Here is a 17,816-nt window from a genome sequence, read left to right as displayed (position 1 = left end):
GATGAATATGAGTTTTACAAGAGTTGATCTACCACGAGATCGTAATGGCTAAACCCTAGAAGTCTAGCCTGTATGACTATGGTATTGAGTATCCATCCTTTCCAGACTACACCCTCTGGTTTATATAGACACCGAGCGGATCTAGGGTTACATAGATTCGGTTACATAAGACGGAATCTTCATAGTTGTTCGCCAAGATTGCCTTCCACGCCAACGAGAGTCCCATCTGGACATGGGTACAGTCTTCGGTCTTCATATCTTCACAGCCCATCAATCCGGCCCATAGATAACATGCCGGACACCCAAGGACCCCTTAGTCCAGGACTCCCTCACCCTAATTAATTGAGCATTAAACTAAACACGTCTAAAGTCTCTCTGGTGGTGGAAATGCATTGAGATAAATGCATCAGAATGAAGCGTGCCCTGTAAACTATGACAGAGGGAGGAGTAGTATGAAGGTGCAAAACCAAGTATGCGTATGGCCAGTCAGTCAACGTACCTCCTCTTGGCATATCGCTGACATGTGGGACCGGAGTGTGAGAAAACTGACCTCAATTGACGGCAAAATGGCCAACCCGCCGTTCCTTGAGAGAGACGAGGAGCGAGAACACATAGACGGGCTCGCACGGAGGCCAAGATATATTCAAGCATGGTTGATCGATATCATCATTACATGTTCGATGTTTTTCAATACTATACTATTGGGTTGCCGTTTTCCGCCCTTCCCGAATAAATGTGTACTTTATCAGAGATTAAAATAAAATAAGAGTACAGACGCTCCAGCATGCAGTTCTAGTAGTAGTACTGCTCGTACTACTAAGGCCCTGTTTGGTTCATAAGTCCTAGGACTTTTTCTAGTCCCAACTAAAAAGTCCCTACTCCTTAAAAAGTCCCTCCATGTTTGTTTCTAGGGACTAAAAAGTCCCTAGTCCCTCCCTAGAGGTTATTGAATGACATGTAAAATACCATGTTACTTCTAGTATATAGAAAAATAACAACCAAACAACAACATGGGGCAGCGGGGCAATGGGTGCAGGGAGGGGCATTGCTGGAAAAGTCCGAAAAAGACTCTCCTTGAGAGTCTTCTTCATTTAGTCCCAAAAAGCAACTTTTAGTCCCTAGTAGTCCCTCCTATTTGGTTAAAAAGTCTCTAAGAGGGTCTTTTTCTAGTCCCTACACCAAAAAGTCGTTGGAAACAAACACCCCCTAAACCTTGCGCTTGGCTCTTCGCCTCTTCGTGAAGTCGAACAATGATGGTACTCCACATGTTGGGTACTACAGTGTATGCCTCTGGCAATCTGACGCCGAATGAACTGATGCATGTCCATTGCCTGGGTGAGGGTAGGTTGCATAAGTAAAAAGGCATAAGCAAGCTTCACCTTGTCCTGCAAGCTTCACCTTGTTCTGCGAGTTGACGGGACACACCAAAAAGTAGTGCTAGCCCATACTCCCTCCTTTCCAGTTAATATGGCTTAATCTATTTTGCGGGTAAATGAGAGAGCTTTATTCGTATATAAGCATTTTAGGACGATCAGCCAAGAGACTGGTCACTAGGAAGCGAGGCACCCTACAAAAAACAAGGAAGCGAGGTGTCTCATCAAGCCAGCTCTCGGCCACATTCAAAGTGTAGCAAGCACGGTTCGCAAAAGATGTGCCGCAAGGTTTGCAGACCTGTTTACATGCTGAATAACAAAAAAAGGAAATATTACCGAGCGCTCCTATTTGTAACATGATATGAGCCAGAATTAAGCGAGAATTGTGGCGAGTGTTCCATGCAATCAACTTCCATATTATCACATGCGAGAACCCTCGAAGAGAACCAAATGTGTTGAAGATTGGTTTATCACATTTTTAAAATATAATAAGAGTGCAGACGCTCCTCCATCCGGTTCCTAGTAGTATAATACATACCTCTATAGTAGTAGTACTAGTACTAGTAAACTTTGCGCTTGGCTGTTCGCCTCTTCGGGAAGTCGAACAATAATATTGCTAGTATAGTGTATGCTTCTCGCAATCTGACACCAAATTAACTGTTGCGCGTCCACCGCCTGAGCGAGGGAGAGCTTGCATTAGTTAAAAGTTTCTCCTTGTCCTGCGAGCCACCGCGCACAAGCTTCTCCCATCCTACAAGCTTCTCCTTGTTCGACAAGTTGACGGGACACAACAAAGTAAAGCTAGTCCAGACTGCCTCCTTTCTGGTTAGTATGGATTAATTTCAAACAAGATAAATACAATGTCTGTCACTGTATATTTGTAAAAATACAGCCAGTGGACTTCATAATATGCTCATTGCACTCAATGTATACATTTTCCGGTGTTTATATGGTCACTAGCTCACCCTGGCTGAGTATGTGTGCGCATGCACGTGTAGGTTGAGAACTTGAGCGTGCCCGTGTGTGTTCCATCGTGTGCTCGGACATGCATGCATTAGGGCATCGCGCGCTTTTTTGCATCCATGTGTACGTGTGACTGTTGCATGCATGCACCAGGTTGTAGTCCCTTACATTCACATGTTCATAAGTCAATGCTTTGTCAAAATGTTGCATGCAAGGTTTAATCATTCATTGTTCACGCATGCATTCCCGATATTAATACATTGATAAAGAAAATTTCTTGGGGAAAACGAGCCCATGAATTGAGTACAGAGGGGACCAATAAGCCAGGACGGAGGGAGTACCAGTAGTGAACCAGAAGGAGGGAGTAGGTACTAGTAGTACAGTACTACGTAACAACATGCAGTAACAAGATTCCTCTATGTGCATCATGTCTACGTGTCATGCAAGAAAATAGAGATAAGTACAAGTGAGACTCAGGAACGGTCATACATGTAGGGGGAGTACGTGTAGGGGCCACTAAGGAGCAGTCAAATCACACAGTAAGTTAATCGGAAGAAGCAACCATCATTTCACTCTTCAATGACACGTACGCAATATAAAATGGTTGATACGGAGAGAAAAATAAAACCACTATTTATACACTAGTAGGAGCCTAAGCTACAAGCCTGCTTTCTTGGGTGGCTCTCTTCACAAGAATTGAACGATGGTGGCCACACCACTGGTCACATATCCGGCCTAATCCCGCCACTTGGGGAAGGGAACAATGTTCTATGTAGATGCGGTCGACATCGGCAAGGGAGAAAACCCACAGTCGGTGCGTCCCAATCAGGGGTCCCCGCATTATGGGCTGATGCTGTCAGCATTCTGGGAACGGGGGTCCACAGACTTGCCTGCCTGCGGCCCGTAGCGTGGCTGAGCCTGCAGGCCGTTTGGCCCATCTTCACCAACAAAGCATCCAAGACCCTCGCGAGGGTCCAAGCCTCGCGAGGTCGACGACACAAGGCCTCCTCTGGAGTGGCCTATCCAGGCAGGCTCACGAGGAGCGGAGATATCAAGGCGGGGCAAGCCTCACGAGACCCTCGTGACGCGAACCATGACGATCGAGACCAGGAGGGCGCCAGCGCGTGCAGCGTCCTTGTTTCTTCTTTGGTGCCAAGGGGGCAAGCGCGGGCACGGAGTACCGAGGCATCAAGCAAATGTTTCCATATTGGTGCAACGAGACCAAGACCAGAAGGATGGCAAGACAGAGGTCACCATGGAGCCAAGATAGCTTCATCACCAGAGCTTTCCACAGGCGAAGACCACTTTTGTCAGGATAGCTTGTAGTAGCTGCCCCCCTTCAAATTGGCCTGCCATTGTTGGCTCCCTTCCCGCTCTATATTTGGGAAGAGGACCAGGGCCAATATAAATAGGACTAGCCACCACCTTAGCAAGGACGGATCATTCAGACCATCATCACACACACAAGCTCACCGAGCTCAAGAACACCTCAACCTCAGGAGGCTGTTCTTCCCTTGTACTGTTCATCTTTAGCCCAAGAGGCAATCCACCACCACCACACTGGAGTAGGGTAGTATACCACAACGGTGGCCTGAACCAGTATAAATCTCGTGTCTTTCTGTGTTGCGAGTTCGTCGAGTTCGTCCACGAGATCTTAGTGAGCTAGGGCGTAGATCGGTGGAAGGAAAAGACTTCGTGCGCACCCCAGTGTTCGAACCATAAGGGTTTGCCAGAACCCCACATCCGACAGATGCCGCCTCCCAACCGCCCTTCTAGCTACAGCCCGACGTCCCAGGTAGTACATCTTCCTTTTGGAGCCGACTTGCTCCACTGCCGCAGCTCCCCAGGTAGCTCCATCTCCATTTTGATCTTTCTATACTTCTACAGGCTTCTATTTGTGATGAGTTTATGTCTCATGAACTAGTTCTAGTACTATTATTCTAATCACACTTCTTTAATATCTTTGCCATCAGGGATGCTCAGCTCGATTTTAGTGGAACTGCACAAAAAGATCTTATGATCCGAGGGTGCCAGCCCTCTTTCCTTCAACAGGTTGTACCTAGCCAGGAAATTAAATCCTGTTTAGGCTTTAGGATTTAAGTCACAGTGACCCCGTCAGTAGTTTTTCTTTTGTACACGTTCTCACGACTTTTGTCTTTAGTTGTGATGTAAATATTGGCTATGATCTGTTAATCATTGAGATGCATCAGCATGCGTGTTCGTTTTGCTTTGTATTTGATGGAATGTTGTAACGGGGAAACCTTAGAGTAGGAATGAAAATGGAGTGGAAAGTTTTTGTTTTTCCAGAGAAAAAATGGAAACGGAGAGAAACCAATGTTTCGTTTCGTTGGATCGCGCCATCGAGCAAAACCAGTGTTTAAATTACGTTTGTCGTGTTCGTGTCTCACCCTCCTCCATGGCTCCACCCCACACGGTCTTTCGGCATGCCACTCAATGCAAACCTAGTATACGATAACTTTCCCACCTGCTTGTCGATGGATCGCGCCATGGAGTACTAGCACTACTGGAAGAGATTGACGAGTTGGGGGAGGACAGCTAGCTGTAGTATGGACTCCCAAGAACTTTTTACATCCATGTTGTGGCCGTCTATTGCGACCTTTGAACACGGAGCATTTGCGTGCAGTGGGAAGCGGCACGGGCGACGCTCTCTCGGCCAGTGTGCCGCTTCAATGCCAGCACCAGTGAGAGGCCGCGTCCGCTCTGGCCATGTAACATCTCAGATTTTCAATTTGGAATGTTATACATAGATCATTCTTGCATATCATATTTTATTGCATTTCGTCTCACGATCCTCGAAATCCTAAGCAACTCAAGGACCCTCGGAGAGAGTTGGGGATTTCCCCGGTTTTCAAATTTGATTTTTATCAAATATTGAAACGAGGATTTTTGGTTTTAATTATTTTTCTCTCTGAAAATATTTCATATTAAAGTATATGAGAGGAGATAATATGACTTCTCCAAAATAATTGAAATATTTGAGGAAAAATATTAAAATCAAATATTTGTTTTTATTTGGATTTTATTGCAATTTTGTTTGCATTAGAAAAATAGCATGTTTTCAAAATTGCATTTTAGGGCCAAGAAAATGTTCATCTCGTTCTAAATATTTTATTTAGACGGTGAAAATTTGTTTTGGCATTTTTAGATTTTTATTTATTTTTCTAGGATTTTTTTTCTGTTCGGCGGAATTGTTTAAAAAAGGTCTTTGGGCGCCGACTGGGCCGAAACCCAGCCAGCCGGCCCATCTTCCCCACCGCCTCGTCCCGCGCCAGGACAGCGCCGCCACCGCCGCTGACTCGGACGGAGTCCGAGCCAGACTCTGCCGCCTTGCCCCCTCCCCAAGCCACCTCCCTCCCCTCTTTAAATAACCAAGCCCCCCCCCCTCCACCACCACCCACCTCGCCGCCCATAGCCGCGCCGTCCCGTATACCGCGCCTCGCCACCGCCGCTGTAAGCCGCCACTGCCTCGCTCCACCGCCTTGCCTCGCCGCCACCTTGCTGCCTCACTCCGCTGCCGCTCCCGCGTCTCGCCGGACCCGACGAGGTAGCCGTTCGCCGCCGGTTTTTTTAAAAGGAACCGCTTCGTTTTTTTTAAAAGAAACTAGTTCTTTTTTTAGATTGGTTCGCCGGTTTTTCCCGGTTCTTCTCTTTAGTGGATGTTTGTCCGTATGTTCGATTTAACGAACGGTTTTCACTCGTTAGTTACAGGCAACGAACGCTCGTTCGTTAGCCTATTCATCAGCTTTCTTTTATCAGATTTTTCCGTGATTATTTCTGATCGTGATTTCTAATCCAATTTTCATTTCAGTTTATCTTTTCGCTCGTTTATCGGAATCAGGCAATTCAAGCGCCTAGATCTTCGTCTCGAGATCCTCTTTATGTTTAATCAACTTAAACAAGATTTTTCAACTGTAAAATTTGACCTTAGTCCAGATTAGTAAACGGATCTTGGTTCTTTCGCCGTTTGAGTTTCGTTGCTCCGTTTGATTTGATTCTTTTTGGAAACCGAAGTTCTTAAGTTGAACTTTCTAGTAGATCTTCTTATTTTAGATTTACCCGTGATTATTTTCTTGATTTCTTGTGTATGCTATTGTTTGTTTGTGAAAGAATTCTCGGAGTGTGAAGCGTGTTATTTGGAGTCCCTAGGTTTCACGGATCATCAGCAAGGCAAGTAACACTTTGATCATATCCCTTTATCACCCAATTTTTATGCATTAGTGCCAATCCTCAAACATTGCATGATTAGGATGCCATTAACATGTGAGTTGGGAAGTAGTTGATGAGGTAGAACCTATTGCCCTACTGTATTCAAACCTTGGGAGTTACTTATACGAATTGCTTATATTGCTATGCTATGCTCGTAGACGTGGTTTGGGTGAGTGAAATCCATGACAGATGTGAGATTGTTAATTAATGGTTTAACTTCAGGTGGCAACTTGAATACACATCTGGGTGGATTGAGGCACCTGGAGAACCCAGTGTTGCCTGTATTTTTGGAAATCCCGGGGTTCCATGTGATTTTCCTATGGACCACTACCCAGGCTCAAAGGGAACTGAGATGATTCATGCTAGAAACTTCCAAGTGCAGCCACAAGCTATTATGGGCTCTAGCATAGTTGAGTAAGTTATGTGAAGTTGTTGAAGAGGTGGATCAGCAGGTAGTGGGTTGTAGGTTTGGTATGGTCTGCCCGGAGTAGAGTTAATGTTCCTGAAAGACTGTGTCTCGGTCATCCGTTTCTCAAACACCATGTAGTGCGAGAAATCCAACAGAGGCGATCGAGTCTTGTGGGGAAAAGTTCCCAAACCTCTACAGAGTGTACAAACTAATCATGGTTAGCCGTGTCCCCGGTTATGGACATCTTGACTATCTAGTACTTGGAGTATCTTAAGTATCTCAACACTTTTTAACTTAATATTGTTGGGTTGATAATTACTTTAATTGGGATTGAGTTGGAGGAACCTTCTCAATGATGTTTCAACTACCATGATAGTTAAATTAAAATCTATTCCTTTGTTGTAGGGAAAAATTGGCTTTTCGCCAAAACTATAACCATAGAGCTTTCCACCAGCCAAATATGCATGTAGTGATAGCATTATTCTGTTCTTGCTCTACTATGTTACTTTGCCAGCATATTCCATGTGCTGGGCTGAAACGTATTATGTTGCAGACTTTTCAGACGAGGAGTAAGGTTCGTTAGGTCATTGCCATGCAGCTCAGCTATGTCGTTGGAGTTGATGGACTCACTTTATCTTCCAAGCCTTCCGCTGTTATCGTATTAGATGGCCTTAAACCATATTTATTGTAATAAGTTCTCTTTGGATACATTCAATGTAATAAGTGTGCGATTGCTACTATGTTATAAATCCCCGAGTATTGTGTGTGTCAGCATTACCGATCCAGGGATGACACTGAAGCACAGAGACTTGACCGTTTGAGGTCGGGTCGCTACAAGATGGTATCAGAGCACACGCTGAGTGTAGGACACGACCATTAAGCTAAATCCATAGATCACTATTCTCTTCTCATTTATGACTCCTCTCCATTTTCCACTCTTTAGGATGGCGGATGCAAGGAAGAAGTTTGCACAACCGGATGAAGACACACCTTTTGGACGACACTTGAAGGTAGTCACTAGGTACCTGAACATAGGAAAACCAAGCTTCACCAGGACTTACAACGCCACTTTACCAGAAGAGGAGCGATGGATGATTCAAGTTCAAGTTCCAGGAAGGACCTTCACGCCAGTCACTAAACCGATGAGTTTTCCTTTGATGCACCAATCTGGAGTCTAGGAAAGAGTATGGCAGCTCACATCACCATGGGACGCATTGGAGAAGTTTACCAAAAGGAGCTTAAGGATACTATCTACCAGATCTGTGGGCGCCGAGATGAGCAATGGGAGATGATTAGCACCAGGAAAGATAGATCAATTGCAGCTTTCATCCAGGAACTAAGCCAACACATTCGATGCCAGTAGAATCAAATGTGCGCAGGCATGATAGATTTGAAGAAGGCGAAGACAAGGATCATCGAACTGGAAGAAGAACTTAAGTCTACACGCGATGGATACGAGGAGGAAATTGCGACACTATTGGAGAAGAATGACGACCTGATTAAGAAGATCGGAGTATTCATGGGAAACCCCGCACCAGTAGAAGAAGACAAAGAACCCAAGGAGATTCGTCAGGAGGACTACATCATCATGGACGACACCGACTCCGACCCTAGTGATGATGACTTTGAAGACGAAGCTGGAGCAGATATCATGGAGTCTTCAACCGAGGAATATTTTTAGTAGACCACCACATCAGTAGTAGTATTCCACCATGTAAATAGTGTAGTCCAAGGACTTTCGCGATAGTTCAAGACCGATTGTATGCCCTTGCTTGATTGATTGAGTGAAATGATTGTGTTTGTCTCATGTGCATATGGGTAGTGCTTTCTCATTAGACCTGATTCTATTCTAATCTCTCCCCTCTAAACCCATCAGATGGCTCTGAGACGTGACCCCGGATTCGCTTTCCCACCCGAGCTCACTCAGTTGATCCAGCAGCAGAATACCCTGATGCAGTTGTTAGTCCAGAACCAAGGCAAAAGAACAACAACAATCCACCACCACCACCACCACCAGTTGACAACTTAGCTCGTTTTCTGAGGTTGCAGCCGCTGGTGTTTTCCAGGAGCATCGAGCCTATAGTAGCAGATGATTGGCTCCGCAGTATTGGAAGGGAGTTAACCATTGCAGGATGTACCGATGCTGAGAAGGTGCGTTTTGACGCACATCAGTTGGATGGACGAGCAGCCTCGTGGTGGGAGAATTACATTGTCACCTACCCTATAGCCATGGTGACATGGGACCAGTTTCAGCAAGCCTTCCGTATAGCCCATGTCTCAACTGGAGCTATGAGTATGAAGAAGCATGAGTTTCGCAACTTACGCCAGGGGAACCTTACTGTGGCTTAGTACGCGGATGAGTTTGGCAAGTTATCTCGCTATGCCCCTGATGAAGTGACCACAGATGCCGCAAAGCAGGAGAAGTTTATGGAAGGGCTGAATGATGAGATGAGCATGAAGTTGATGGTGGCAACATTCAACAGCTACCAGGAGTTGGTAGATAAGGCTCTTATGATTGAAGGGAAGCAGCAGCAGATTGAGAACCATAAGATGAAGTATGGACAAAGGAGGTATAACTCTGGAGCTCAGCAGAAGCCTCGCCTAACCCTGAACTTGGGAGGACTTGTTCATAACCATGGAGGCCACACCCATAATGGAGGAAGTAACCATAATCATATTGTCCCAAGAATGGGAATGGGAATGGAGTAAGCAACAATTAGAACTGCCCCAATCTAGCCACACCCACCAAGAGAGACCTAAGCCACGTTACTTATTTCAAGTGCGGGAAGACTGGACACTATGCCACGGAGTGCCCTGAAGGGAAGAATGGAAACGGAAACGGGAGCGCTGGGAAGAAGCCTAATCCATTCAACAAAGGACAAGTGAACCACGTTAACGTGGAGGAGGTTGAAGAACAGCTAGACACGGTTATAGGTAAGTTTTTGGTTAAGTTATTTACCGCTCTTGTTCTTTTTTATACTGGTGCATCGCATTCATACATATCAAGGGAATTCGTGGATAAGTTTAAACTACCGACCCAAACCCTTAGGACCCCTATGTTATTAAGTTCACCCGGAGCAGAGTATATGGCTAGTCGATGGTGCGGACCAGATACCCTTAACCATTGGCAACCATGTTTTTCCGTCCAACCTAATTATCTTGGAGTCACATGGATTGGATGTGATATTAGGAATGGACTGGATGTCAAAGTACGGAGGAAGCATTAACTGTGTTAGTAGATCAATTTGCCTCACGACCCCTGAGGGAAAAAGGATCAATTATGTATCTAGGCATGCGCCAAGAAGTACCAAGTAAATACCCTCACGGGAGTTGTTCAGGAGGAAGTGCCTGTAGTAAAGGATTACCCGGATGTTTTCCCAGAGGAGTTACCAGGCATGCCACCGGATCGAGATATCGAGTTTTTGATAGAGCTATTGCCAGGCACAGGGCCAATATCCAAGAGACCCTATCGGATGCCCGCGAATGATTTGGAGGAGATGAAGAAATAGATCAAGGAGTTATTGGAGAAAGGTTACAGTCGATGGAGTTCATCACCATGGGGAGCCCTAGTGCTTTTGGTTGAGAAGAAGGATAAGTCCCTAAGAATGGTTGTTGATTATCGGTCCTTGAACGAAGTGACGATTAAGAACAAGTACCCATTGTCGATAATCAATGATCTGTTTGATCGGCTGCAGGGAGCTAAGGTATTTTCGAAGATCGATCTGCGATCGGGATACCATTAGTTGAAGATACGAGAGAAGGATATACCAAAGACAGCATTCACCACACGGTACCAGTTATACGAATATACGATCATGTCGTTTGGACTGACTAACGCCCCTGCCTATTTCATGAGAATGATGAACAAGGTGTTCATGGAATATTTTGATAAGTTTGTTGTGGTGTTCATTGATGACATAATGGTATATTCGAAGAATGAAGAGGAGCACAAGGAGCATTTGTGTTTAGTTCTCGAGAAACTTAGGGAACATCAGGTGTATGCCAAGTTCAGCAAATGCGAGTTTTGGTTGAAGGAAGTCGGATTCCTTAGGCATGTTATATCAGCAGAGGGTATAGCAGTAGACCCCACCAAGGTTCAGTCAGTCACTGAATGGTTGGCACCCACTTCAGTTAGCGAGATCCACAATTTTCTTGGACTCGGAGGATACTATCAGAGATTCATTGAGAATTTTTCCAAGATCGCGAAGCTAATGACAGAATTATTGAAGAAGGATACCAAGTTTAAATGGATGGAAGATTGTGAGGCAAGTATCCAGGAGCTGAAGAAACGTTTGACTATAGCCCCAGTGCTGACACTGCCAGATATACATAAGGATTTCCAAGTGTATTGCGACGCCTCTCGCCTAGGACTTGCACTACAAAAAAGACACATCCGTGACATTTTGGGCCGAACAATTTTTTTCCTGTCATACATATGAGACTTCTATGACGATAATTGTAACAAAACCTAGTATCATCATAGATGTGGTGGGATCCTACTTCTATGACAAAAAATCATGACAGAAAATGGGCTTTTCGTCCTGGGCGGGCCGGAGACGCAGCTGCATGACATTCTTTGGGCCGTCCATGACGGAAAAACCCATGGTAGAAGCGAGGGGGAGGAAAATTTCGGGGAGTTCCCGGTTACGGTGGGAGGTCGGGGGCCGAGTGATGCGCATTTCTCTCGTACACGTACGCGCATGTGTGCGAGGCGTTAGCTCTAACTGAACCGGAGCAAGGCGTTGGGCTCTAACTGAACCCGAGCGATTGCACTGCAGGCTACGTGTTACTGAACCCGAGCGATCCATCGATGGCTGTTAACTGAACCCGATCAAGCGATTCCTTCGCTACTGCTGCTAACTGAAGCCGATCGATGCTACCTCTGGATGAACAGTGAGCGTTGCGGGGGGGGGGGGGTGGACAACAGTTCCCGGTGGGGGTGGATGAACAGGACCCCGTGGTGTTACCTCTCGATGAACAGGACCCCGATCGATCGAGCCGGTTGGGGCTGGATGACCAGGACCCCGTGGAGGGCTGGATGAACAGGACCACCCCGAGGAGGGCAGGATGAACAATAGACAGTGGAGGGCAGGTTGAACAGTAGCCCGTGGAGGGGTGGTTGAACAGGAGCCCGTGGAGAGGGCTAGTTGAATAGTAGCCTGTGGAGTAGGCGCGGTGGAGGCTGGATGAACAGGAGCCTGTGGATGAACAGTCGCAGGTGGAGGTTGGAGGAGGTCGACGGTGGATGAACAGTCGCAGGTGGAGGTTGGAGGAGGTCGACGGTGGATGAACAGTAGCTCGTGGAGGCTGGAGGGGGTCGACGGTGGAGATGAACAGTATCCCGTGGAGTCCTGTTTTGTGGTATGCCACACCCTTGCCAATGAATAGGACCCCTATTTCAACCATAGCGCTCCAACACAAGTCCGTTTCCTCCGTTTTGCGGTACGCCACACCCCTCCCGATCAACAGGACCCCCGTTTCGACCGTAGGAGGTCCGTTTCCTCCGTTTTGCAGTATGCCAGACCCCTCCCGATCAATTAGATTCCGTTTCGAACGTGGCCGGTCGATCACAAGGCCGTTTCCTCTGTTCTGCGGTACGCCAGGCCTTGTTTCCATCGCCTGTTCCGTCCAAGCCCTCCCAATGAACACGACGCATTCCGTTGCCTCCCAATGAACACGATGCATTCCGTGGCCTCCCCATGAACACGACGCATTCCGTTGCCTCCCCATGAACACGACAACGATGCTGTTTCTCCGTTTCGACCCAGCCATGTATGTTAGGAGTAATCATGACATGGATTTGTTTTCCAGTCAGTTGTGTGCATCGCATGAGTTAGCTAGCTACTTAGCCGGGCGTCAATGCATGTGTGGGTCGTCATGGTGTGTAACACGCATGCATGTAGGCTGTTAGCAGCAGTACACTTCTGGCGCGTCGTGCGCGCATGGCCGGGCGGATCGTGAGCACTAGCTAGCGTGGGGAGGTGGGATGCGGTGTGTACGTGCGCACGCGCAGGTATAAAAACCCCAGACATGAGTTTGTTGAGTGCGTGCGTGCACCTCCAGTTTGTAGCCATGTAGCCACTGTATGGAAGAAAAGGATTGGGGCGTTCATGCGCCCATGGCGGCGTTCGTGTGCCGGCCGGAAAATTTAGTGTCCACTGTTCTTCTTCTTCCACCTCAATTCGAGTGAGAGGAGAGGTAGCTAGAGGGCTGCGGTTCCAACAATTGGTATCATGAGCTAGTTCATCTCGGGTGTCGCCCCCTTGCCGGAGGCGTGCCGGCGGTGGCGGCGTTCGCTGGCGACTGCGCGATGAAGCTCCGGGCCGTGTGTCGGTCTATGGAGGTGCGCGGCGAGGCGAGGAGGCCGTGGTGGCTGTGGTGGCACGGTGAGGAGGCCACGGAGGACCTGCGTGGTGGAGGCTCCAGCCACACACAACAGCGAGCCGGGCGCGATCGGTGCGTGTTATGGGTGCGCACTGGACGCGTCGGGCGCGTCAGGACCGCGGGCGCGTGTACGAGCGTGCGGTTGACGTTGGAAGGAGGCATATGTCGCCGTTGTGCTCGAGTCCATGCTCGAGTTCGGCTACATCCTTCCGGCGTTTGTCGCTAGCGGCTGCCATGTCGGCCGCGCCGGGCGCACGCGGGACGTGCGGGACGCACTGGTGCGGTTGGGCTCATCGGGCGCGTCGGGTGCGCGCGGGACATGCAGGACGCACTGGTTCGGTCGGGCTCATCGGGTGCGAGCGGGACGTACGAGGCACCGAGGGACGCCAGGCGTGTGTCGTCGGTGAAGAAGGAGCTTGGCATATGTCACCGTAGTCGTGATGGATTACGGTGCGACCGGGTGTCAGTGCGTGAGGTGGGCTCCGTGACGGTGCGATCAGCATCGGTGCACTAGGTCGGGTCCGCGGGCTGGATCACGGTCATGACAATGGAAACGACGGAAGCTGCATCAACCTCGGCAAAGGCGAGCACACGGCAACCGGATGTGCTCCTCACAACGGTTGACGACGAGCCATGTCTCATGTGATGGTGCAGCGAGAAGGCAAGTCAAGATTAGAGGGAGTTTGTCAGGAGTAATCGTGACTTAGATTTGTTTTCCAGTCAGTTGTGTGTGTCGCGTGAGCTAGCTAGCTACTTAGCCAGGCGTCAATGCATGTGTGGGTCGTCATGGTGTGTAACACGCATGCATGTAGGCTGTTACCGGCAGTACGCTTCTAGCGCGTCGTGCACGCGTGGCCGGGCGGATCGTGAGCACTAGCTAGCGTGGGGAGGTGGGATACGGTGTGTACGTGCACACGCGCAGGTATAAAAACCCCAGACCTTAGTTTGTTGAGTGCGTGTGTGCGCCACCAGTTGGTAGCCATGTAGCCACTGTATGGAAGAAAAGGATTGGGCCGTTCGTGTGCCGGCCAGAAAATTTTATGTCCACTATTCTTCTTCTTCCACCTCAATTCGAGTGAGAGGAGAGGTAGCTAGAGGGCTCCGGTTCCAACAACGTACACGAGCCATGGGCGTACGTATGCGCGAGTAGGCGTTCGAGACCCCGCCCGTATGTACACATACGTGGCCGTATTTTCTTTCTTGCACCCTGGCCGTTGTACATACGTGTACATGCTATGTGCGCGCCTCTACATCGACCAGTATATATGTACGTACACGTTCACGACCAGAATGACAATGCTACGTACGCTTCGACCAGGTGGGTCCCGACTGTCAGGCACTTCCTTCCGTGCAAAGATGTAGCTGGTGGGTCCCAGCAGTCAGGGGCAAATTTTCTTTTCGTGAAATACGGTGGCCCGTCCGGTGGGTCCCCGCTGTTAGGTGGAGGAATAATTATTTTGCACGTAATAAGGAGCACTTCCTTGCTTCAGCCATGGACCCAGCTGTCAGTGTCTCCACGCACAGTACTCTTCAGATGGAAGTCGGTCGTTGACCACATTGACCATGCCGCGCTGAGAGCACCATGGTGGTGGACGACGGCGAGGCCTAGGAAGGGGACGACGCGGAGCCGGGGAAGACGCGGCAGTGGATGCCCACACGTAGAGGAGTACGAGGGTTCACTGGTTCGCTGCGGTGTGAGGCTGTCGTCGCCGCAGAATAACGGGGGGTGTGGGTGAGTAGAGGGATGGCCTGGCCAGCGGTGGGAGTAGTAGGGGGTGGTGAGGCCTCCGCCGCATCGCAGCCAGCCACGGGAGGTAGGAGCACGAGGCACGACCGGCGCTGGTTTGGGCGGCTGGAGCAAGAAGACTAGAGGTTGAAGAAGCACTACGGCTGTTGGATGGACATCGTACGGTCACTGGAGCTAGAATCGTGCATATTGACTAAGTTGACAAAGCCCTCCGTCCCCGTCAACTTAGTAGGCCCACAAGGCAGCCTCTCACCAAGGTGGGTCCCAGCTAGGAGGGGGTATTCATTTTTTTGTGCGTACTCCCTCCGGTCCTTTTTACTCTGCATATAAGAATTGTCTGAGGTCAAACTTCGCATAGTTTGACCATATTTATATGAAAATATATTAACATCTACAATGGTAAATTTATACAATATGAAAACTAAAGTAATGACGCATCTAATGTTGTTGATTTCGCATTCTGAATGTTCGTATTCTTTTCTGTAAACCTGGTCAAAGTTTATGAGGTTTGACTTTAGACAAATCTTATATGCAAACTAAAAAGGATCGGAGGGAGTAATAAGGAGGCACTTCCGGTGGGTCCGAGCTGACAGCAGGGAGAACGTTTTTTTCGCGAAATACGGTGGCCCGTCGGGTGGGTCCCAGCAGTCAGGAGCAAACATTTTTTTGCGATATACAGGTGGGCGTCCGATGGGTCCTTCCTGTCAGGTGGAGGAATAATTATTTTCCGCGTAATAAGGGGCACTTCCTTGCGGCTGCCGTGGACCTAGCTATCAGCCTCTCCACGTACAATATTCTTCCGATGGAATTCGGTCGTTGACCATGTTGACCACGCCGCGCCGATAGCACCACGGCGGTGGATGATGGCGAGGCCTAGGAAGGGGACGACGCGGAGCCAGGGAATACACGGCAGTGGATGCCCACGCGGAGAGGAGTACGAGGGTTCACTGGTTCAGCTGCACTACCGTCACCGCAGAATAACAGGGGGGTGTGGGTGAGTGGAGTGGAGGGATGGCCTGGCCAGCGGTGGGAGTAGTATGGGGGCGGTGAGACCTCCGCAGCAGCACGGCCGGCCACGGGAGGCAGGAGCAGGCGTCACGACCGGCGCTTCTTTTGGCGGGTGGAGCAAGAAGACGAGAGGTTGAAGAAGCACTACGGCCGTTGGATGGACATCGTACGGTCAGTCGAGCTAGAATCGTGCATATTGACTAAGTTGACAAAGCCCTTCGTCCCTGTCAAATTAGTAGGCCCACTATACTGGGTCCCAGCTAGCAGGGGGAGTATTCATTTTTTTGTGCATAATAAGGAGGCACTTCCTTGCATGCGAAGATATAGCTGGTGGGTCCAAGCTGTCAGCGGCGGTAACATTTTTTTCGCGAAATACAGAGGGCGTTTCGGTGGGTCCCAGATGTCAGGTGGAGGAAATCATTATTTTGCGCGTAATAAAGAGGCATTTCCTTGCGTGCGGCCGTGGACCCAACTGTCAGCCTCTCCACATACAGTCCACTTCAGATGCATGTCGGTCGTTGACCACGCTGACCACGCCATGCCGAGAGCACCAGGGCGGTGGACGAAGGCGAGGCCTAGGAAGAGAACGACACGGAGGCAGGGAAGACTCGGCCGTTGTTTTTTGTTTCCCACGCAGAGGGGAGTACGACTGTACGAGGGTTTACTGGTTCGTCTGCCGTCGCCGAAGAATAACAACAGGTGTGGGTGAGTAGAGGGATGGCTAGGCTAGCGATGGGAGTACGGTGGGGCGGTGAGCCCCGCGCAGCAGCACAGCCGGCCGCGGGGAGGAGGGAGCAGGCAATCCCGCTGGCGCTTGTTTGAGCGGCTAGAGCAGGAAGAGCAGAGATTGAAGAAGCACGACGGCCATTGGATGGACATCCAACAGTATACATGCCACTTGTCGAAAGCCTCAAATCTGTGGAAAACAACATACAGCCCATCTGCCATTATTTCAAATAATTTACAGCCCATTTGCTAATTCTTACGGGCTCTTGGAGCCCATATTCTTTATGTTAGCATTACAGCCCATATTGTGCCCACGGTTAAAAAATTATACGAAATTTTGCATATGTCGGTGCGGTCTGAACTGTTTTTATCCCGAAATTTCGAATCACATTTAGAGTGATTTTTAAAATAAATGTATATCAATATAAAATCCAATAAATTGTCCACGCATAAAAATCAATGCAATTTAAAATCTCAAAATGAAAAAAGATATTTGAAAATAATTGCCGGTTTGATGCGTTTTAAAAATGTAGAATCCATTTCTCATTACTGATAGGCCATTTTCTCGGCCAGCCGAATGACGCTCTCCTCGTCTTGAAAGATTTGCAGCCCAACAGGCCTGATAAAGCGACTTACTTGACAAATCAAAAAAGAACTGGGCTAGCCATTTTCAGAAAGAAAAAAACTACTGGGCTGGTCTGTGGTAAACATAAAAGAAAAGGCTGTCTAGACAGGCCAGAGTGTCCCGCACAGCCTAGTTGACACCCTGCTTCCGTCTCAAAAACAAATTAGATAAATGACACTCCAATTATGGCGATTCATAAAAATGCCACTGCAATTTCCAAACTTTTAAAAATGCCACTGCAATCTTTGCAAACTTTGAAAAATGCCACTACAGTTTGCAAACTTTGAAAAACGCCACTCCAGACTTCCAAAAATGCCACTAGAAATGGCATGAAATGGCATTTTTCAAACTTGA

The sequence above is a fragment of the Triticum aestivum genome, chromosome 3A (genome assembly GCF_018294505.1).
Source record: "Triticum aestivum cultivar Chinese Spring chromosome 3A, IWGSC CS RefSeq v2.1, whole genome shotgun sequence".
Lineage (NCBI taxonomy): Eukaryota > Viridiplantae > Streptophyta > Magnoliopsida > Poales > Poaceae > Triticum > Triticum aestivum.
This window is presented reverse-complemented; position numbering follows the sequence as displayed.